Genomic DNA, 23,948 nt, shown 5'->3' on the forward strand with positions numbered 1-23,948 from the left:
TAGTAAAATAACGATGTTAAATATTACCAAAATAAAATAATAGTATGACTTTTTGTTTGCCACATTATTATCTGTATATTTGTGGTTTGTTCACTGCAATTCAATTTCTTATGAAGATGTGGGGAAATGGGCACTCATACACTGCCAGTAATAATGTAAATTGGTATTTTTGTGGTGAAAATTTGGCAAAATGCATCAAAAGCTTCAGTGTTATGTTATCCTTTTATCTGGTAATTCCACATAGAGTTTATTTTTCTCTTTTGGAGAAAAGAATAAAGAACAATTTGAGAGTATTTGTTTGTACTTGAGCAAACACAGTTTCTGAAGATTGTATCAGAGTTTGTTCCTTTGTAGTGTCAATTCTGCTTTTAACTTGAGATTATTTATGTTATAAAATATGTTTAATGTGAAATAAGTCCCTAGAAAATACGTCTTTGATGCTTATTGTTATAGGATATGGTGATTTCCTTTACCAGTTGCTAAATTGTGTGTTTTTTTAAAGATTTTTATTTATTTGAGAGAGAGAATGAGAGAGAGCATGAGAGGGGGTAGGGTCAGCGGGAGAAGCAGACTCCCCACTGAGCAGGGAGCCCAATGCGGGACTTGATCCCAGGACCCCAGGATCATGACCTGAGCTGAAGGCAGACGCTTAACTGACTGAACCACTCAGGTGCCCCACTAAATTGTGTTTTTAGCTACACTTTCAGGAGATGGTATTATAAAAGTTGGGACATTGACGCTATGATTGTGTGAAAGGCAAATTGAGTTGCCACAGAAGTTAGGTTATATAAGGTTTTAATCTTCTGTGTTAAGTTTGAATATCATTCTAAGTGATTGTGTTTAAATAGTGAATCTTGTATATAGAAATTCTCACTTAAAAAAAAAAAACAACTGATGGGACACCTGGGTGGCGCAGTTGGCTAAGCGTCCAACTCTTGGTTTCAGCTCAGGTCGTGATCTCAAGGTGGTGAGATCAAGCACCGGATCGGGCTCTATGGTCGGTGCTCAGTGAGGAGTTGACTTGAGATTCTCTCTGCCCCTTCCCCTGCTCATGTTCTCCCTCTCTCTCTCTCTCAAATAAGTAAATAAATGAAATCTTTTTTAAAAAGCTGTTTTCCAATGTTAAGAAGCCAGATTTTATATATTGATACCTTTAATACAATATTTATGAATTAGTTCCCTAATAAGATTATTAAAAATATTTTGTTTGGAAATAATTTAAAAACAGTGTATGCTTTCTTTGTTTTTTTTTTTTTTAACTCTTTAAATTTTACTTTGGAAGCTTGATGAAAGCACAGTTCAAATGGAAAAATTAACAATGGAACATGTCTTCCTAAGGGCTTTTTATTCCTGATCCTTTTCTCAAGGAAGGTAGATGTAGTTAAATAGAAACACAAAGTTAAAAGACAAGCAATAAATCTGAAAACAAGGTTGATAACAAATAATAGGCATAGGATTAGTACCTAGTATATATAAAGAACTCCTGAAAAATCAGTGAGAAAAGTGTTGGGTAGAAGAATATACATAGACAATTCACAAAAGCTCAACATGATTCATAATCTGAGATCTGCAATTTAAGGCAATAACCAGACACTATTTCACATACAATCAGGTTGACAAAAATTAGAAAGCCTGTTAATACCATATTTGGACAGAACAGAGAAATCACAGCCCTCATACATTGCTAGCAGGGACACAGATTGTACAAATACCCTGGGAAAAAATTGGCAACATTTAATGAAGTTTTTAATGCATGGAACCTACTCTGTAGCAATTCCTCTAAAGGAGACATGCACAGGGATGCTTACTCAGTATTTTTTGTGATTGTGAAAAATGGCAATTAACCTAAATGTCTATCAGTAAGGGAATGGATTACACAGAACATTATTAAGTGGAGAAAACAAATGAATTAGGTGTGTATATATCATCGTGGATAGATCTCAGAAATGTAATACTTAAGTGATAAAAACAAATTGGTTCAGTCATACATATGGTCAACATTTATGTATTTTTTAAAGAAGATCACATAAAATAACATATTTTATAGGTGCTATGTTATAAATGCATAAAGATATAGACAGAATGGATACACAACAAATTCTGGGTAATAGTTGCATCTGGGGAGAGAGAGACGGGAATGGGACTTATTGTTATTTCTAATATTTAATCCAAAGCAAACAAACAATATTTTAATTTTTTTTTTCTTTCTGGGGACAGGAAGATTGCTATTATATGATTCACAAATTTAAAAAATAAAAATAAAAAAATTGTAACTATGTGGGGTGAATCTAGACTTATTGTGATCATTTCACAATATATGCATTTATTGAATCATGGTATACACCCGAAACTAATATTATTTGTCAATTATATCTCAATAAAAACATAAAAAATAATTTAAATTGTTTAAATTTTTAAACACCTTTCAAGGAGAAAGAAAATGCATTGAGGCTCATCTCAACCAAAGAGATCACTAAAGTATTTATCACAGAAGCTTGTCATACTATCTTTGCTTGGCTAGCTCCCTTGAGTGCTATTTTTAATTGTCGTTTTTGCTATTTTCTCTTCTGCTGTAATTATCTTTGGGGCAGGAGCTTTCCCTGTGATTTCTTTGAAGTCAAACTTCATACATTTTCCTAAGGAAAAATGTGACACTCGCTTTTTAAGCTGCTCACAAAAATTGTTAGAAAGCTTCTCAAACCTTTTGGAATCAGTGTTGGGGAAGGAGTGGGTCAATGGGCACTGGGATCCTCTGTTGGGAATGTAAGTGGAATAGCCTTATAGTGGGGAATTTGGACAGCATCTACTAAAATGTAAAACGGGCATTCTCCTTGTCCAGCTGCCCTCTGCCTTAAAGACAGAAGCTTATATAATGGTGTAAAATATTCATGAAGTCAGTGATATACACATCTGCATTACTTACTTTTTTTTTTTTTCTGCATTGCTTGTAGTAGTGAAAATTGCGAACCACCTTTATGTCCTTAAATCTAGAAATCTAGAATGGAACATTAGGTGGCTGCTTTAAAAGAGAGGGGGCAGATCAAGGTGTATTGACATGGAAAGTTGTCCAGATTATGTTATTGTTTTAAAAAAGCAAACTGCAGGAACCTGTGCATCACCCAACCAGGTGTTTGTTTTAAATGCATGTATCGTATATACATATATCGCATAAATGTAATTACATTTTTATGTAATTCTGTTTGAATTAGCCTAGAAATATAGAAAATGCATGTAGACTCTAAAATTGATTACTTTCAGAGAGTAGAAATAAAAGAGAAGAAGGAGATGGGACAGGCTTTTGTTCTGGATTTACATTTGTCTTTATTGTTTTAAGATTTTTTTAATGAGCTTATTTTATCAGTGTTTAATTAACAACCTAGCAGTATTGCTAATGTTTGGATGACATTTCTATCTAAATATGTGAAGGAAGCATGTCATGAGCTACGTGTCATGTTGTAGGCCATTATTTTTCTTTAGGAGATGAATTCTTCCTTGAGAGCTCTCATTTGCCCTGCATTTGTAATGTAAGTTTTTTCTACAGTTCCAAAGAAAAAGCTGAGGTAATGGAGCAGTGACAATGGTGCATAGCTGAATTTGCATGAAGGTGACTCAGATTTCAGCCCTTGAGATACTTGATCATCGTGCACAGTGATGGACTGCATCTTGTTTATGATAATACAGTCGATTCTTTTTAGGTATAAATAATAGCACAGTTCATTGGACAGGAGGGTAGAGCCAGGCAGTTCCATGGGTGTCATCAGCATGAAAACTAAGCCAGCGATTTTATATCGTTCTAACAAATGTGTTAATAGCATGATAAAACGAAGGCCCTTGAATTGTTTTGGTGGTGGTGCCTATTCAACCTTTCCATATTCAGGACGATATAAAGCTGTAACTGGCTTTCATGAATGCAGTATAGGTTTGATATTACGCTTTTTATTAACTGTGACACTGTGGGTTATGGCACTTTAAATGAGAAAGGGAATTCTCTCTCTTTTTGAAATGTGAATTAATAAAATGCTTATTCTTGGGAGAAGCTGTTTTCATGGGCTTCTTCATTTGTTTCTGTTCTGGTTATCCTCCTCTCCTGCCCCTTAATTGGACAGACAGACAGTTTCACCCACAGTGCATCAGTTCTTGCTCCTGGAGTTGAACAATTTTGCTTTTAAAGGACAGTGTTGATTTTAGAAGAGGACATTTAGATTGGGCCATGCATTGAACACTCCCTAGTAGATGAACTTGACACTCCCATCGCGTATTCCGTGTCTGTCTTTGGGCATATTGTTACTTGCTCGAAGGGGTGCTTTATCCACTTGTGAGGAGGCAGTGGGGATACCTGCCCCACGGGAGCATCAAGTCATTGTCATCATTGTGCAGGGTCGGATGAATAAGTGTGTGAAAAAGGGTGATTGCTAGGGGCTGGTTGCTCTGCACGGGGATGGGCTGTAATAGTTGGCTGGTTGTTGAGGAGGAGACTGGGAAGAGGAACCTGGAGCTTGACTTCTTCTGGGGGACTTAACCTTCCAAGATAATGAGCAAATTCAGGAGAGTTCACATCAACTCACTACCTTCTGTGAGTTATGGATGAAGTGTAGGAGGAGATCTAAATCCTAGTTGAGTAGGTTCTAAGGTAAACACCCTAAAATAGGTGTGCTTCTTTATGTAACAAACAACTCTTATGTCCTGTGGGTCACTGTCCAATAATACATAGATACAAGCATGGATATTAAACATAATCACCCTTTGCTCCAGTGTTAATCAGAGATACTACCTGCTTTCACATATTTACATTTAATTGTAACATATAACCCAGAGAGAAATGTTAACAGCTAATTTCATTTGCTTCCAATGGGAAGAAATCTAAGAGAACCCATTCATTTGCAGTTTTCCCATATTGTTAGGATTCTTTTCTAAACTAGAGTTTGTATTCCTTTAAACACAAATAGTCATAATCAGACATAATAAAAATGAATCATGCCATACAGTTCTTGTTTGGGTAAAATTTCCTACTATGTAAAGATTAATGAATACTAATTCCTCCTTATATCTGTGTAAATATATTTGTACATACAGACACATGCATTCATATATATTTAAATATGTAGTATTTTATAATAAATACATATTTATAACACTGATAATATGTATCTATGAAAGTAATCAAATCTTAGCCCTGTGTCAGAGGTTTTAATAGCTAGCAGTAGTAAGCAACTCTGGTTAATTTTAAAAGAAAAGAAATTTATAGAAAGGATGTTGGGATACCTGCAGAAGTAGGTAGGAGAACCAGGCTTGGAGCTGTATGGCCTGGAGCAGAACCTCAAACGGCACCGCAGAACTCGTCTAGAGAACTACCACTGGAGCCTGCTCCATCACTCCTGTTGCAGGAGGAACTGAGTCTTCTTGCGACACAACCATCCGTGGTTGTACCTGCTACTTCTTTCTAGTGCCCCAGTCTAGTGCGGGCACATTTGATTGGTGAATCCTAAGTCATGTGTTCACTTCGAGCTGCAGGGGAGGCCAGAAAAGAAATACCTACATTTTCCCACTTTCTTCAGTGAGAAGCAGACTCTGAAGACAAAAAAAAAAAAAAGAAAGAAAAGAAAATTGGCAAATTGTTATTATAATGGTCAGAAGGCAAACTTTGGAAAGTAGAAAAGGTGAAAATGTATTCTATTCAGATACAAAGCTCTTTTAAAATGCAATTTTCTTGAAACTAATATAGCAATGTATGTTAACTAACTAGAATTAAAAAACTTAAATAAATAGGAGCAAAAAAATACAATTATCTTAATCTTTTCTAACCTTCTAGTTTATTTTTACACCAGTGTAATCATATCTTTTTAAATTTTACTGTTTTATTTTCAATATCATGTGTTTTTATATTGCATATAAAATGTATTTACATTGTATATTCTCCATGTGTATCATTGTTAATTACATAATAATTCAAATGAATGTTCTTTGCCATTTCTTCTAATGTTGGAGGTTGCTGATACATTTTTATTATTATGAAAGATGATGGTGAAGATGTTCCTATCTAAAGCTCTGGCATCTGGATGTTGTATCTTATTAACTGTCCATTCTCTAATAAGAAATCAATATATTTAATTTATACCTTTCTGTAATTGATTTAAATGTAGACACATTTCTGACTCCTTCTGATGTGAAATTTTATAGGTTTACAATTGAGTGAGTTAAAATTGAGGCTGTTTGAACTATTAAAGTATTTTGTTTAAGTTTATTTATTTTTTTTTTAGTAATCTCTACACCCAACATGGGGCTCGAACTCACGACCATGAGATCAAGAGTCGAATGCTCTTCTGACTGAGCCAGCCAGGCATAGGCAAGCTATGTTTGTTAGTCAAACATGTACTAAATAGCACTGCTTTTAAAATTGATATTAGGAATATAAATACATGACCTAATAATAAATACCCTGTATTGAGATGAGGTAGTTTGATGTGCATGATAATAAGCTTATGGCTACCTTGTGACTATCAACACTTGCCTCAATATTTTTTGAAAGTAAAACATGCCATTTTCATCAGAATTACATTTATTAGAATGATACTCTCTTTACTTTGTGGATGTTCTGAGTCAATTACAGTATTTACAAGTGGATTCTTTTAGAATTAAATGGTATTATCATAGAATGATACCATAATTTATTAGCCAGCCTCTTTGGTAAATCTGTCAGTCTACCATTTTGAATCTTTAGAAGACTTGCTCTCTCCTGTGAATTTCTCTTATCAACACTTGTTCATTTGAGATGTGTTTATTACATGTCTCATGCGTACCAGACACTGTGCTAAGTACTAGAGTACAAGAATAAGAAGGAAGTCTGTTCTCTGTCAAGGGGCTTCCATCAAGGAGGTGGTTTTATAATATGGAAATGTATGTGTGGATGCTTTCGAAAAACCTCAATGGATTGTTTCTGGGAATAATGACCAAAAGAATCTCATGTGTGCATATTTAAGTTATTGGCATTTAGATTAGGGTACATAGTTTGAGAACTCAGGTCTGGAAAATGCTTAGGTATTATTCACCATTCTTGCCTTTGAAATATGGGGATATTTGACTTGATACAGTTTCCGTCTTTTTTTTTTTTTTTTTGCCGTCATTAGCCCTTGAGCCCAATATAGGTTGTAATGCTGTCTTGGGTGAGGGTGGTTGCACTTATGGCATGATGTAGAAAAGACAGCGTAGCAAAAGTGGAAGGATTGGGGGGAAAGCACAGGATTTTTCAGCAGTAAGTCTCTCCTTACAGCACATTCCTTGTGTTCCTCACACTGATGACTCCATTTCTACTTCCTTGATACCTAGCAAAGGGCTAATTATAGCCCCAAGTATTCTCTAGGATGGGGACCCTACAACATGTAAAGAGTCAGGAATAGTAAAATGTAATTTAAATTAATAATCCAAATCTGAACTCTACTTTCAGAGATCGAATTGAGTGTAATCGTACATAATCTTGGTGGGTAGGTTAGCGAGTATGTTTTCTGTTTTAGAGATATGTATAAATCCCCCTTTAGGAAAGATGGAGGAAAGAAGGATGGAACCTTTGCTCTTTTTGAACACGATAAGTTTTGCTCTAGTCCTGCTAACATTGCCTGATGACCACATTACAATTCTACTTTGACCTATAGAAAGATAAAGACCATCATGCTTTCAGGATTTATCTCTCAGTATGGGATTATTTGTGATATGTTTTTTTCTTTTCCTTTGCTCATCTTTATTCTTTAAATTATCTTCAACTACATATATTACATTTTTAATAAGAAAAGTCATAAAACTTTTGTTTTGTCCCTAGGCTTGAAGACGATAATAATTCAATAAAATTCCCTCGGTGAATTTTCTCTAGTGCACTCCTTTTTGTGGTAACAGTTTTTGTGGTCTTCAAATAAGCATATTTACCATATTACTTTTAGCAGGATACTGATCACTCCTGAGAAGTGAAGCCATAATGTACCCTGGATATTTCACTTGGTTTTGGAGCCCAGCAAACTAAGGTTTAAATATCTCACTATATAAGAGCAAGCAGGTAAGATAAGACTGGTTATTTAACCTCTCTGCTCTTGTTTCCTTCATCTATAAGACCAGATGAGCAAGAGCACTTACCTCTCATGGGTGCATCAAATAAGATTAATGTATTTAAAGGCCTGTATTATGCCTGACATAGAAGAGATGCTCAGCAGAAGCTAATTTTCTTCCCTAATTATTTTTCCCTGAACAGAGAGGGTGAACATTGTATTATAACTCATTCTCATGCCCTCCAATGACCATGTTGAATATGGAAAATGATATGGCTTATTGTTAAGTAAACAATCATGCTCTATCTAAAGGAAAACAAGCCAAAATTATTATATTATCTGGCCTTTTATTATACGCGTTTCCTTAATCATTTCTATTACTTGAAGAAAGAACTCTCTCTTGCACACACATACTATTTTATATTAAAGGTGTAACTGCATCACTCCATATTTTAAGGTCAGTAGAAGAGAAGGGAATCCTCATGTTTGGTCACCACAAATGCATTTCCTAGAGTGCTAATTAGATAAAACACATAATACAAAGAAGCTTCAGTTTGGCAGTTGAAACCTCTTGTCATTTTGCTAAAAGATAGAGTCCATTTAAAGTCATTTGGGTGATTTTGTCTGTTATAGACATTTGAGACACTTTGTGGGAAGGATATTGTTTAGTTAGGGCTATTTCTACAAATTTAGGGAGTTTTTTGTTTTTCCTTTCTGAGCATTTTGCAGATTTTTTTTAAAATGTAGATGATGGGGAGGCAGATAGCAAAATAAAGCTAGATCTAGAATCTTTAAGACCACAAAGAATTTGCCATTGAAGTCAACAGGATTAAATTATTTTATGTAAACATACAAGGCCACATTTGTGTGTGTGTGTATGTGTGTGCATGTGTAAGAACTATTTATACTTTTTTCCCTTTTTTTTAAGATTTTATTTATTTATTTGAGAGAGAGAGAGAATGAGAGAAAGCACGAGAGGGAAAGAGGGTCAGAGGGAGAAGCCGACTCCCTGCTGAGCAGGAAGCCCGACATGGGACTCGATCCCGGGACTCCAGGATCATGACCTGAGCCGAAGGCAGTCACTTAACCAACCGAGCCACCCAGGCGCCCCAACTTTTTTCCCTTTTTTAATAACTGTTATGGAAATTTCTAATATATATGAAAGTGGGAAGAATTGCCCAGTGTGACTCTTTGACGCTTTCTCTGCCATTCTTTATCTTTAACAGTTATCAGCATTGCTACACTTCCATTTGTACTTTTAAAAGAAATTATAAAATAAAGTCTGTGTGTCACATGCAAAATGATAAATTAATGACTTTTGAAAATTCTTAAAATATAGTGAAAAAAGATACACAGTGGAATATTATGCAGCCATGAAAAAGGATGAATCTTGTCATTTACGACAGCACAGATGGACCTAGAAGATGTTATGCCAAGTGAAATAAGTCAGAGAGAGAAAGACAAACATTATATGATTTCACTCATATATGACTCTAAAAAAAAACAGATGGATAAACAAAAAGAATCAGATCTATAAGTAGAGAACTAACTGATGGTTGCCAGAGGGGAGGGGGTGGAGGAATGAGCAAAATGGATAAAAGCCTGGGAGATACAGTCTTCAAGTAATGGAATGAATAAGTCACGGGAATAAAAGGCTCAACATAGGGAATATAGGCAATGATATTGTCATAGCTCCGTATGGTGATGGATGGTAGCTACACTTGGGGTGAGTATAGCATAACCTGTAGACTTGTCCATTCACTATGTTGTATGCCTGCAACTAATGTAATGTTGTGTGTTAACTATACTCAAATAAAAATATTAAAAAAAAAACCCACCCCCTCCCCAAAAACTAGGGGAAAAAAAAGACAATTTCTCCTTTAAGCTGTAGAAAATGAATAGATAAGGAACTGTGGTTGTTTTGCTGTTGACGGTTTAGGATGGGAAGGAGGACTTATGTAAAATTAAGCACTAGCGAATGGCTTTGTTTACAAGTACTGTAAACAAGTACTGTTCCTTTACTCAGTATTTTATCGGACAGAAGGGACTTGTGAATGGCACTCCGTGGTATCGATAGTGTACTCAGTTCATGTTCAGAAACCTCAAAGCAGGTTCCCAGTGAGCTTTTAAATAATTGGAATCATCCACGTTCTTCCTGCGTAGCTTTAGGCCCAGTTTATTATTGTGTTGAATTGATGGTTTTCCGTTTTCCAGTGTTAACTTTTCCTTCCCACATTACTATGTAGTTGATTTGAAGGGTTTTTTTTTTTTTTTAAGATTTCATTTATTTATGTGAGAGTGAGAGAGAGCACAAGGTAGGGGAGGGCAGAGGGAGAGGGAGAAGCAGGTTCCCTGCTGAGCAGGGAGCCCGACTCGGGACTCGATCCCAGGACCCTGAGATCAAAACCTGAGCCGAAGGCAGACGCTTAACCTACTGAGCCACCCAGGTGCAGGATATGAAGGGTTTTGAATTAAGCTATTTACTGTGATGACATTTCCTCCTCCTTACAATTAACTAAAAAGTTGTCCTTTGCATGTCAAGACGGGATATGAAGTGACTCTTGCCTAACTGCAGGGCTCAGATACCAGGAGGAAGCACATCGTGGTTCATGGGGTATCTATGCCCTTGCTGTGCCTTGACTGGTTTCATTGCTGTCTCCTGAAACTACCCCTGAGAGGGTTGGTGCTGGCAGGGGACACCACATCTCCTGGTTGTGGCTTCTCACTGTCAATGTTGGAGCCAGGTAACTCTCTCCTGTGAGGAGCTGTGCTGTGTACCATACCATGTGCAGCATCATCCCCACTCTCTACCCACTGGGTGTCCACAGCCACGCCCCCAACCCCAGTACCCCCAGCTGTGACAACCAGAAAATGTTCCTTGCGGGGCAAAACCACCCGTGGTTGAGAACCACTGTTTTAAAGGGTAGGGGCACCTTAGGTGTAAATTTGTGTGTGGGTGTCCCTTTCCTCCCACCCTTACCACAACCCTACATCTGTAAGCTCCTTGAGGACAGGAATGAGGGATTTTCTTTCATATTGAGGGCTTTCTTTCCATCTACTGCGTGTAATATATAGACTTTTGGGGACTGATTAAACCATTGCTTTTTGTTGTCTTTATCCAAACTGTATAGTGCAGTGGGTCTTTTTTACAAAAGGGTGATCTGCACATTTCTCTTCTTCCCTATTTTGATAACAGTTTATAATTAGGTATATGGCAACTGGCATTTCTATAATACAGTGGCCCATTTTCTTTCTCATAAAAGAATTACTATATCATACAATAGTTTAATCTTTCCTTTAAAAACCCCATGATACTTAGATGTTTTTGGTTAACAAAATTCCTATTGAGTCTGGAAGATTCTGTTTGCCTGCCGGCCCCCCCCAACACTCCCCCAACCCCCCAAGAAAAAGGAAAAGAAAGAAAAAGCATCAACTCTTAAATTACTCAGAGTCCTGAGGCAGTTTTCCCATAACAAATGTTCTCTTTAACTTTCTCTGTTGTAAAGTCCTGTCTTCTTTGACCCGCTGTTGGCCTGAGTGCCTGCATCTGTTCACTTAGGAACTGAGTAGAGCTTTGGTTTAAATGCCTTCTGTCCACCCAGGTGAAGATCGAATATTAAAGAGAGGCCTGTTTATGACAAAAGCGTGAAAGCAAGTACACAAAAGAAGTAATTATTACAGAGGCTGCCTGTACAGTATCAAAACCAGAAATATTACGTTGAAATATGAATTCTATAGATAACTCATAACCTGGTAGTGTTTAGTCTCGTGGCTAGGAAAAAGCCTCAGTTTTCTCTTCCCTAAAATGGGAATGACAGCTCCTACCTACGTCATAAGGTTGGAGTGAAGATGAAATGAGCACATCCATTGAAAACGTCTAGAAAAAAATCCCTTTGCATAGTAAGTGCTAATCATTACTTCAGTGTCACTTTTTAATTCTTTATCCTCATTGTGAGAAGTCCCAGTATAGTCCCATTTTCTTATACCTTTTAAAATTCTCACCTCTCTTTCCCAAAGGAGTATTTTGTCCTTTTCGTGTTCACTTCCTTTATTCATTGTTTTTGTCACACACAAAAATCCAAACAGGGCTATCCCATTTTTTGGTTTTATAGTAAGTGTACCCCACTTATATAAATTTATATATATGTGTGTGTATGTGTGTGTGTGTGTGTGTGTGTGTATATATATATATATATATGGCAGATTTAAAACCCCTCTTAGAATTTGCTTTGTAGAGTATGATGAATCATTTTTTTGCAAATGTTTTTTAATGAATAAAAACAACTTCTAAATATCTCTATAAACTTTAGCTTCAGTTGCTTGTATTTTTTATCTGACATAAATACAGATCATTGGGCATTTTGTTTGAAAGAGGTAGTCCTGATTTTGATCTGAAAAGGTCAATATGAATTCAGTTCTGTACCCTGTGTGCAAATAAATGTTTTATTTGTGGCTAAAATACACATTCCTGCTTTGATCAGTGAGAACACTTCATGGACAGATCCGAATTACTTTGTAAACAAGATGTTTCTCTGAGAGTTGCTCAGGCTGACACCACCACAGAGGAATGGCATGGACCATACTGAATCCACGACCAATTCACAGAACATAAAATCAGCCCTTTGAGAAGGAAGTTTGGGCATAAGGCCAGAAGAGCAAGCAAAAAAAAGCAGGCATTTATCCTTATGATACGTTGATGGATTAACCAAGCGCTTGCTTAGTAAATATGTTACCATAAGACTCGCCTTTTTATAGGAAAAGAAGATAAAAAATGAGTCCACATGAAAATACCTAATTCATAAATATGTATGCTGTGCATGAACGTGTATAGGTTGTTTCAAACTCATATAAAAACAGAGAATAATGTAATGGACCCCTCACATCCTCATCCCCCAGCTTCAACAATGACAACTCAGGGCTCATCTTGTTTCATGTACATACCTCCCTCTCCCTTGTAAATCCTAAACAGAATTTCATCTTCACCTATTTCTTTTGTTAGACCTCTTCCTAGGAAAAATGCACCTCAGAAGTTTGCATGCAATTTTCAGGAGTTTCCAGGTTCCTGAAGCCCAGTTTAAGAACCAGTGACTGAGCTAGCCGATTTGGAAAGTAGAAGAGAGAAATAATTTCACAAAAGCCTTCCATAAGATACTCTAGCCAGCAAGTGTCCCATGCACTAAGATTGTTGTTTATCCACTTCTGCCCTTAGTGTCCATCTGTGATATTTGAGTCAGCTAAAGAGAAGGACATAAAATCCTGCCTGGAAGAGGCTGAACATGGCCCCCACTTCCCTCTGCCCTCTCTACTCCTTCAAGGTGGCTTTGCCTTTTTTTTTTTTTTTTTTTGAGATAGATGAGCTAAATGACCTAACACCAGTCTACTAGAATGGGAAAGCAAAAAATCCAGGGCTAACAATAATAGTATTAGTTATTGAGTATTTATTTAGTATTAATTTATTTAGTATTAATTTATTGAGCATTTATTTCGTGTTAAGCACTTCTCATGCATTTTGTCACATACACAAATCAAGCTCAGCAACTACAAGGTAGGTATCCATGATCCCATTTTTGCGGATAGAAAACTGAGATTCAAAGCATTTAAGCAACTTGACTAGGATTTGAATTCAGGTCTATCTGAAATTCCAGCCAGATATTAACAATAGTAGATCGGTTCTCTCCACTGCACTCTGACAGCTGGCCATACGCTTAGCTTGTGGGCCCCAAACAGGTCTATAGGGGATATTTTATAACTATATGCATCATTTATACTAACTTCTTATTGGTGATGTGAGACATTTCAGAGCATTGTATAAAGTCTTCTTTGTTGTTGTTAGTTCTTCGTATGTGCTTTTCTTAAATTTGATGCAAGCCAGGCACAAGACCCCGTAACCTTTATTTCATACCCAATGGCATCTTAATATTTGAGTCCAAGGCATTATCCTTTCTCATATATGGGGCTGCAGGAGCCTCCGAGTTATTCCTCCTATGTCCGTTCTTACCTCCTATCTATGTCAGCCCCAGAGTGTTGTGTTACACATGTTCATCCGATCATGTCACTTCTCTGCTTAAAACCTTCCAAAGAAAGAAAGGTTTCTTTGAAGTAGCAGAGAAGAAAAATCAGATTCCTCACAGAGCCTACAAAACCCCAAATCAGGGGGTCCCGATTGGCTGTCTTAGTTCACACGCTGACCTGGTCACGGCTCCATCACCGCTGGACTCTTACTGCTGACATCCTTGTTTCTCCCATCCGCCGGCTGCTTCTCACCCGGGATTTCAGCTCCTCGGCTTCTCCACATACCTGGCTTCTTCCCATCATTTAGGCTTCAGGCAAGAATGTCACCACCATCGAGCAGCCTTTTCTCCTAATAACTTTGTTTTATTGTCTGCAGTGCACTGAGTCACTGTACGAAATTCTTTCTTTGTCGATTTGTTTCCATCGCATTTGTCTCTGCTTCCCCAACTTAAATAGCTTTGTTGTGGGGCCAGGAGCCCAGCTGTAGTTGCTGTTCTCCATACGATCAGTCAGTGCCTGTGTACATGCTGGTTGCCTGACCGCCTGAGTAGGTAAAGGGGGGTAGAATCCGCGTGCCTGCCTCTGAGGGGCTCAGCACAGCACCCCGCATGCTCTGAAAGCACTCCCGTGGGGTGGTTTGTTCCAAACCAGGTTTTCCTTGTCCCATAATCTGGGCAACGAGTCTTAGGAATTTAAGACAATGTAGTTCCTCAAAAACCAGGAGACCCCCCAGTCTCATGATATGGACCCTGAAGTCTGTGTTATTAGGAGGCGGCTGCTTTTTGCCAGTTGCAGCCCGTGTGGACTTGACCTTCAAATCGGCAGCCTTCAGCTCTCATTTCTGACTGACCTTTTGCTTAAGCCCAGGGCAATGTTTTCATCTCTGACAAACTTGACCACTGCCAGTTTCTTAAGAGTGCCGGTCCTTATGAAAAGGAGTTTTGCTGCCTGTGCCATAATGATCTCTAATACCCGATAAACTGCAAACAATGGGGGCATTTTGGGGGGGGAAATACTAAGACAAAAAGGCGTCTGCAGTTCTGAGGCAGTGCTAAACTGGGGCAGATTGAAAAGTTATAGCACGTGGAGTGCTGCGCTCACAGCTCCTGTTAGGAGGGGGAGAAGTGGCCAGCCCTTACAATGGGTTATTATTAGGGTATCACTGGACCACGTAATCACAGCCCTTTACCAAACCATAAAAATGTGTCAAATATTATACAAACTCGAACTGTCGGGGCTTGAATGTTGGACTAAAAATTTCATGAATAACAGGGTCCTCTTAATCTGATCAAGTATTTAAAGGGAAAATTGAAATGAGACAGATTTCATCATTATATAACAACTTCATGGGTTTATGTATTGTTTGCAAAATTTTCAGTAGAGGAAGTCTGCCTGAATATATTTTTATTCGTCCAGATCCACAGAATTTAGTTTTTGTGGAATTTGTAGATTTTTTTAAATTACAAAATTAGTGCCACAGGGATTATAGAAAATATGGGGGGAACCCCAATAAAGTAACAATCCCCTATAATTTCATCATCCCAGAATAGTCATGGTTAAGATCACTGAATGATTGGTAATTGGTCTTTTTTTGTCTATGCTGATGTATAACATTTTTAAACCAGTTTAGGATCACAGTGTATATAGTGTTTCTAAGTTGCTTTGGATTCCTCTGTACATTCTGAACGTTCCCCCTGATTAAATTGTTTTGTAAAATATGGATTTTAATGACTGCATTGTATCCATCTACATGCAGTGGTTCTCGACGGGGGGCTGTTTTGCTCCCCGCCCCCCCCCCCCCGATGATGTTTGGAATGTCTGGAGGCATTTTTGGTTGTCACAATGGGTGTTGCAGGGAAGGTGCTACTGGCATCTTATTGGGTAGAGACCAAGGATGCTGCTGACGATCCTGCGGTGTGCAGGACAGCCCCATAACAGAGAAGTATCTGGCCCTAGGCCAAGGTTGGGGGAACCCTGAACTTCATGTGGCCATCTTATAATTAATTTAACCCATTGCCTGCTCTTAGATTTTTGTTCCATTTTGTCGTTGTTGCTGTTGTTACAGATTTAAGGTTGGCAAACTTTCTTTTTTTTTTTTTAAAGATTTTATTTATTTATTTGAGAGCGAGAATGAGAGAGAGAGAGAGAGCACATGAGAGGAGGGAAGGTTAGAGGGAGAAGCAGACTCCCTGCTGAGCAGGGAGCCCAATGCGGGACTTGATCCTGGAACTCCAGGATCATGACCTGAGCCGAAGGCAGCCGCTTAACCAACTGAGCCACCCAGGCGCCCAAGGTTGGCAAACTTTCTGTAAAGGGCCACGGGGTAAGTATTTTAGGCTTTGGGGGACATGAGGTCTATTGCTCAACTCTGCTCTAGTACTGTCTAGCTTGAAAGCAGTCACAGACTGTATGCAAACAAATGGACATGGCCATATCCCCATAAACTACTTATGAAACCAGACCGTAGGCTTTAGGGTAGCAATTTGACCATTCCTGCTGGGGTTAATGCTCTGATGGACATCCTTGTACTTAAACCTTTCCCTGTATCTTTTGATTTCCTTAGAAAAGTGCTTGACTGTTTACTCAATGGGTGTGCATGTACCTTTAAAAAAAGTTTACATCAGTTTATTTTATGTATTAAGGTTATTCCAATTTATTTTATATTCTCTCCCCCATCACATAAGACTGTTCCTTTAATGTGGCTTGTACGCATATATATGCTACCCATTCTATCAGATTTGGAACTACCCTGGGAATGGGGAGTGTTTAAAGGATAAGTAGAGTTTGCAGCTCAGATGCCTTCGGGAGTCAGGGAGATTAATGAGTGGAGCAGGCTACTGTCGTGGCTACGAGGAATGGTGGAACGCTGACAAAAGAAGCAAGTGGCCCATCCAAAGAGGGAAGCGCCATTCCACTCTGTCCATTGCTGGCCCGCTAGAGTGTGCTTCAGTGTTGCTAGATCTTCCGATTTATCCAGAGAAACCAGAATTCCAAAATTTTGTGTGGAAATTCCCAATTTTTAATTAAATACTGAGTATAATGGTAAGCCCCATCTGTGAACTGTGCCCATGGGCCACATGCTTGGGGACCTCTGCTTTAACTGTGACTTCTGGTGTGACATGGTTTAGACAGGGAGGCAAATCTCCAGGCTCCTGGCCATGTGTCCTAGACCCTCAGGACCCTAGACCTTATAGATGAGAGCTCTAAGAATTGACGGTCTTTGGGAAGACCCTAAAGAGAAAAGGAAGGCTTCGTCTCTCAGAGTAGGGAGGCAGGCTATGAATCACTACCTAGCCTGGATACTTAGTTCCTCTAGAGTTTCCTGAATTAGTCAGGAAGAGAGCGTACTTGTCACTTCTCCATTTCCTTAGAACATTTCTAGAGGCTCTCAGAATCCTAGCCTTCAACCCCTACAGTGCCCTCCACAGTCTGACTCCTTGTCCTTAGCTTCTCTTCCCCCCCACATTCATGCCCTTCGGCCACAGCCACTCCATTCATTCACTGATGGACCACATTCTTGCTGAGTGCCCACTATGTGCCAGGCCATGTTCTGTACAAAGGGGATCAGGAGCACTAGCGGGTCATGGGTTGGGATTTTGAATAAGCTCTTAGGATGGTTGTGGTAGATAAGATCAGACAGGTCGTGATCCCAGGGTGGAGTGGGAAGTAGGCAAAGAGGGCAGGGGTCTTCAGACTTTAATGTGCTTAAGAATCTACCTCGTTAGCTTCGTAAAACATGGATTTCTGGTCCCAACCCAAAGAGTTTCATTCATTAGGTCTGGGGTGGGGCCCGAGACTGAGGGGTGGCACTGGTTTAGGGACTTATAGGCCATTGTAAGTACTCCCCCCCCCCCCCCCCCCGCCTTCGGAGATCGATAGGGAACCATTGCAGAGGGTTGTTTTTTGTTTTTTGTTTTCCCAGAGTAGTGACATGATCTGACATATTTTACAAGGATCAGTCTATTGGTGTGTTGAAAATAGACTGCAAGAGGGCACAGACAAAAGCCAGTAGAAGAGTCCAGAGACTTTTCGGTAATCCACGCAAGAAATGATGATGGCATGGATCAGATGGTAACAGTAGAGGTGGTGAAAATCAGTTAAATTCTGGATATATTCTGGAGAGGGGGCCAGTACTTGATGGATTAGATAGAGGGTGTGAAGAAAAAGAAAAGGAGTCAAAAGATGACCAGTTTTTGAATGTGCAGCTAGGCTGAACCATTGAGGACCACTTTTTTGCCCTACAAGAAAAACAAAAGGTAATTTCCTATAAAGATGGAGAAGATGGTGGAGGAGCTGGTTTGGAGGGGGTGATGACCATGTGAAATTTGGGATATCTGCAGTGCTCCAAACGGTGCTATGGAATAGGCAGGTGGAGGTATCTGGAGTTCAGAGACACCTGAACTGAGTGTTGAAATCCTTGAGACTGGGTTAGCTCTCCGGGGCTGTGCAAGTCCAAAGAGAAAATCAAGCTCTGAGCCTTGGGACACACTGACATTTAAGAGCAGAAGAGAGAACTGGCCAAGGAGACTGAGAAGAAATGATGAAAGAGGTAAGAGGAGAACTAGGTGCATGTGCTAAATTGGAAGCCAGGTGAGGAATGTGTAGTAAGAGCCTTCTTGCTGTTCTTGGAGCTGGCGAGGCTTGTTCATACCTTAGGACTTTTGCACTTTGCTGGGATGCTCCTCCCACCAGTCTGCCTGGCTCATCTCCTCCCCACTTTCAGGCCTGTGCCTAACTGTCACCTTCTCTGCAGGACCTTCCCTAATGAACAGCCTGTGTGAGATGAGGGGGGTTGTCTGGCATCTGCTTGGCACTTAAGCAATATTTATTGAATGAATCATGAACATATCACTTTTTGGGGAGAAATCCAGGTGAGAACATATTACAACCCTACGCTGAAGGTGTAGTGTGGTCCATGGATCAGTAGGGTGGGCATCCCCTGGGAGCTTATTATAAATGCAGGATCTTTCGTCCCACCCCAGACCTACAGAATCACACTGCATTTAACAAGATCCCAGGTGATTTATATACACATTAAGGTTTGCACTCAAACCTATATTTAGTTCTTGATGTATATGGCATGGAGGCAATTGGGTATAGTCTCAGACAGCAGCGACTCAAAATAAGAGGTTAAAACTATCAAGATCAGATTTCTTCTGTAGTTCCTTCTGGATTCAATCAGTTATCATCATATGATTTTTTTTTTTTTTTTAACTGCATGAAGAGGCTTTCGAGAAAATTTTATGTGGTTATCCAGGTGATTTCTTAGTTTTGTTTTTAAATGACCTAAGCTTGGAGTGAATATAAAATGCGGTGTCTGGCACAGGGTAGAGAATTTTGAGTGAATGAATGCTAATTCTTTTTAATATATGTTTTAAAATTTTGCTGTTTAATATGACATACCCATGCATAATGACTGATATAATCTTCATAGTACAGGACCTGTAAATGCATAGTTTTCTATTAAAGTGAGTAATGCATTACATTTATTGGGTTTTGCTGCTTCTCTCATAGGAGTTTGATTCTGAAAGTGGTGTTTTTATTCTGGGATTATAAATACTCTGCAGGCAGACAGTTACCACTCTTAAATCTCATTTCTATTTGGATGTGATAAAAACTTGATGTTCTTTTTATACTCAGGCCTTTGGCTTATTTTAGTCTGAGAGAGAAAAGATAATGTATATAGTAGGAATTTACTTAAAATAATATTCTTTTTTTCCTGAGACTACTAAATATTGTTAGTCGTAAACCCAAAGCATGCCCACCTTGTGGTTTATATTTATAATAAACACACTGTTTTATAGGTCATCAGCTAAGGATAAAAGACCTATTAGGAATTTTGGTAAAGCTCGTCTGGTGTGTTCTATTAACACATCAAAATTTTAGAAAAATGGGATTTACCACCCTCTCCTTTTGTACATATTTATAACTCCTGTCTCTGAGTTCAGAAGCCTGATGATTCTACAAAGTGATATGAGAGGAAGTAGTGTGAAAGGATACAGACCAAAGAAATGGGATATAAACTTATATATATTTGTGTGTGCACACATAGAGTATGTGAGTACACCTCTGGATTTACCTAGTTTTATCTTCCCCCCCTTAACTAAGTTAAAGCCCTAGACCAAAATCCGTCAATGGCGAAGGGTGACTCTATAGTCGCCACTGGGGACGGAATGATGAAGACTTTGGTTTGATTTTCAACCCCGGCATGTCTTCGAGCTGTCTTTTCAGAATTTCTGTTTATCTTTAAAATGGGGATAACTAAGCATACCCTGTGTTCCTACACGGCTGCTTGCCCGGTTTAGACAATGTTTGGTGGAACAACTACAAAATTATATCTACATATATACTGTTTCTCTTTAGAAAAGTCACCTCATCCTTTCCTTCTTAAGACTTCTGTTTAAGAAGAAAGCCGAACTCCAGTTAGGTGAGACTTTCTTACAGAGCAGAGGTTCTCATTTTCTGTAAATATCCAGATAGGAGGTACTTGAGGCCCCGGCGGCCAGGCAGGCTCTACCCATCTTCCTCCGCCCAGCATGGGGAAAGCAGCCCCGGGCAATATGTAAACGAATGGGCGTGGCTGTGTGCCAAGAAAACTTTATGTATGGGCACTGAAATTTGGATTTCCCATAATTTTCATGTATCATGAAATTTTCTCCTTCTGATTCTTTTCCAACCATTAAAAAAAAGTAAAATGTATCCTTAGTTTACGGGCCATACGGAAATAAGGAGCGGGCCACTTGAGCTGGTGGGCAAACCGCCATGCTAGGGAAAGGGGCCTGGGCTCATCAGCCTTAATCCCCTGTACCTCTCCTTTATGTGAGTCTTCTTTAGTTTTGCTTTTCGTCTGCATCCCATTTTGATTCTTCTCTCTTAGGTCAGCATTCATATCCTCATCCTTATTTTTTATTGAGGATACCTTTGTACAGTCTGCACAGAGCACATGACTAAGTGTCTGAAAAACGTGTGTTTGGGCTTGAGGTTTCTTTAGGGGTAACGTTATAGTTGTGGAACTGAAAAGATCCCTGCAACTGTCAAATGTGACTCTGGACAAGACTTGGCCCAAGTCATTTAAGAAAGCTAGCTTTCTCTGTTTTACCATGTTTCTCAGGGATGGTGATTGCATAATTGACCATTTCTATAAATTGTCATTAAAAGAAAACAATATAAAAGACTGGTAGTGGGGGGCAGTAGTGGATAGCAATCGAGTGAATTACAATCCCTTTAAGATTCTTGACCTTAATGAGCAATAGGACACATTGTCTCCCTAAACATAAAATGAGAAATCTGAACTTTCCTTTGACGTGTTAAAAAAAAAAATAAATTTTTGAGCTAAAAGGATTATGGGAATCTTCTCCCAGTTTTATTTACATTCTGGTTTGCAAATAGTAGAGGGAATAGAAGAACCGTGGACCTTAGATGGGAATTTTTTTTTTCCCTCCAGTGAATTCTTTTGTCACTCAAGATGGTAATATCTCTAGGCACCATCTCACACCGATGTGCTCCAGAATCTCTTTCGAATGAAACTGATGGAAAATAACCTGTCATTGTCACCCAGCAAGTGGTAGAGCTAGTGTGACAGAAGGTGATCCATTCCACTTCTCTGGGTATCAGTCCAGGATCTGAATGAAGAAAGGAAAAGGCACAAAAAGAGTAGCAGTAACAAGGACGAAGAGTTTCACAGCCTTTGGAGTTTTGCACTTTAACAAGACAGCTAACATAGTTTATTTATATGAAATATCCATTATATCAACAAAATAGTATCTTTTGATGGAGTCTGAAGTACTGTAGCTTTATTTGGTGGTCTGTGCTTCAAGTGCTCAGCAATACCTAACTTTGCTCTCCAAATTCATTAACTCGGGTAGTTCGTTTGAAGGTCGACCCTGTTCCGAAATTCTCAGGAAATCATACAGATGTTCAATGTTACATGTGTTTTCCTTTGTATGCTCACTTGATTGGCTATTTAGAAACTAACACAAAGGAAGTCACTAACTGAAAAGCTATGGTTTAGGATGGTTGAACATGGAAAATCTTATTTATGTGGCTTTTAAAATTGTCATAGGACTTCAGAGCCTCATAATATTGCTATGAGGAAGTTAGAGGGTTTAGTGTCTTCCAGCATCTTCTGGCTGAGGGAGGCAAGACATACAGGTTGTGTCACACACCACGACTACACAGTGGTGAATAGCATGCCTAGGGTGGGGAGGTGATAATGCTCGAGCACCCCCTGTGTTCTAGATCCACGGTCCTCAAAGTCACAGAGCCCGGAGGGTCTCCAGCACCTTTGCAGTGCTTCTTTCAGGTCAAAACTGTTTTCTTAATAATACTGAGAGGTTCTTTTCCTTTTTTCATGCTCATTTTGTGACTTCACAGAAGAGTTTTATGAAGGCTTCATCGGCATTAAAATGTCATTCTTCTGACGGCCAATGGAATGTATGATCATGTATAATCTTGGGTTTTAAAAATTCCTGATTTAGTTCCTAATATGCTAAACACTGATGGATATAACTCACGTAGACACTCTAAACTTGAAGGGTTTAAAGCGGTTTTAGGACAAAAAAAAAGTTTGAGAACTGCTGTTTTTCAGATACATTGCTAAGCCTGTCAGAAGTGTGATTTCATTTAATGCTGCAGTACCTCCACGATGCAGGCCCAGTTACCATTCCTCTTGAGCACAGGAGGAGATGAAAGCCTGGAAGAGTTAATGACTTACAAAGGGTCACATAAACAGTGAAGTTGCAAAGTCACAATTCGAACACAGGTTTTGAATCCTTAACTCTTTCGCTGACTGTGCTGTCAGGCATGCTGTCCAGGGGGCCAGGAAATGCCTGGATGTTGACCGTAACTTTCCCTCAGAACCTGCTCCCTCCCACCCCTCAGGGAATGTAGATAGGGAGATTATCCACAAGGATGGTGTGAAGCAGAGACCACATTCTACTGGCTTACGGACTGAGTCCAGCCCACAGGTGTCCCACACAGGGTGAAAAGTCAAATAGTTGGGTGTCAGTTTTTTTCAGCTGGGAAACTTAGTTTTATCTCAAAATTGGAAGATCTAGACTAGGTTGGTATACGTATATGGCCACAGTCGGCTGCAGCTTATGTCACTCTTTGAGATGAGACATGTGTGCTCTAGTTTGCCACAGACCTCACCACCCCCTATTACCTAGAGCTCACGTTCCTCCTTTCTGTTACCTGTTTTCAGTGTTTGGATTGGAAACAGCTGGAGATGTCCTGCCTCCTGCATGGTGTTTATAGCCAATTTGTACTTAACTTATTTGAAAACTAAAAAGACACTGGCAGTAAAGGGACAAAATACATTCCACTCTGATTACCGCCACCTGGATATAGTAAAGAACCCACTGGCAATGCCGAATAGAGAACAGGTTGCTTCCTTCCTTACTAAAGCATCAAATTCTAATTCATTAAAGAATAAGGATCTGCCAGTGAATTAACATTTATTTTTAAATGTGTAGCCCTTTCTTTTTTTAGTGTTAATAGTGAAATAAGCACATTACACCCATTGCCCTCATTTTATCTTTATTTTAGTAATGTCTGTTGTCCTCATCATTATCGTGTCTGGACCCTTTCATAAGCTTAAAATGTCTCTGTGAACCTCTGTGTGCATGTTAGATCAGTCATTTGAAACAATTTGAGATTGCCAACCTAAAGGACTTCGTTTCTCCTGGGCATTTGGACCGAATTACTGAATCTCAAATTTTTATATGTAAGATATCTCCCCATTTCAGCAGTGAATGTTGACCATTTATCCTAATTTTTAGATATCTATTTGTTTGCCTTTTTCTTCTTTTGTCTCACCCCAGACTACAAGTTTTGTAAAGCTGGCAGTCAGGTCAGTTTGTTCACAATGTCTATTGTGATGGTGATAATAACCGTAAATAATGGAAT

General features: G+C 39.0%; 1 protein-coding gene across 10 annotated transcripts in view; it reads left to right on the forward strand.

The window, feature by feature from the left end:
• The window catches only part of MITF (melanocyte inducing transcription factor), a 214,701-nt gene that overhangs the window by 155,714 nt on the left and 35,039 nt on the right, over positions 1–23,948 (forward strand). The window lies entirely within an intron of this gene.

This window comes from Zalophus californianus, chromosome 1 (genome assembly GCF_009762305.2).
Source record: "Zalophus californianus isolate mZalCal1 chromosome 1, mZalCal1.pri.v2, whole genome shotgun sequence".
In the NCBI taxonomy this organism is placed as follows: domain Eukaryota; kingdom Metazoa; phylum Chordata; class Mammalia; order Carnivora; family Otariidae; genus Zalophus; species Zalophus californianus.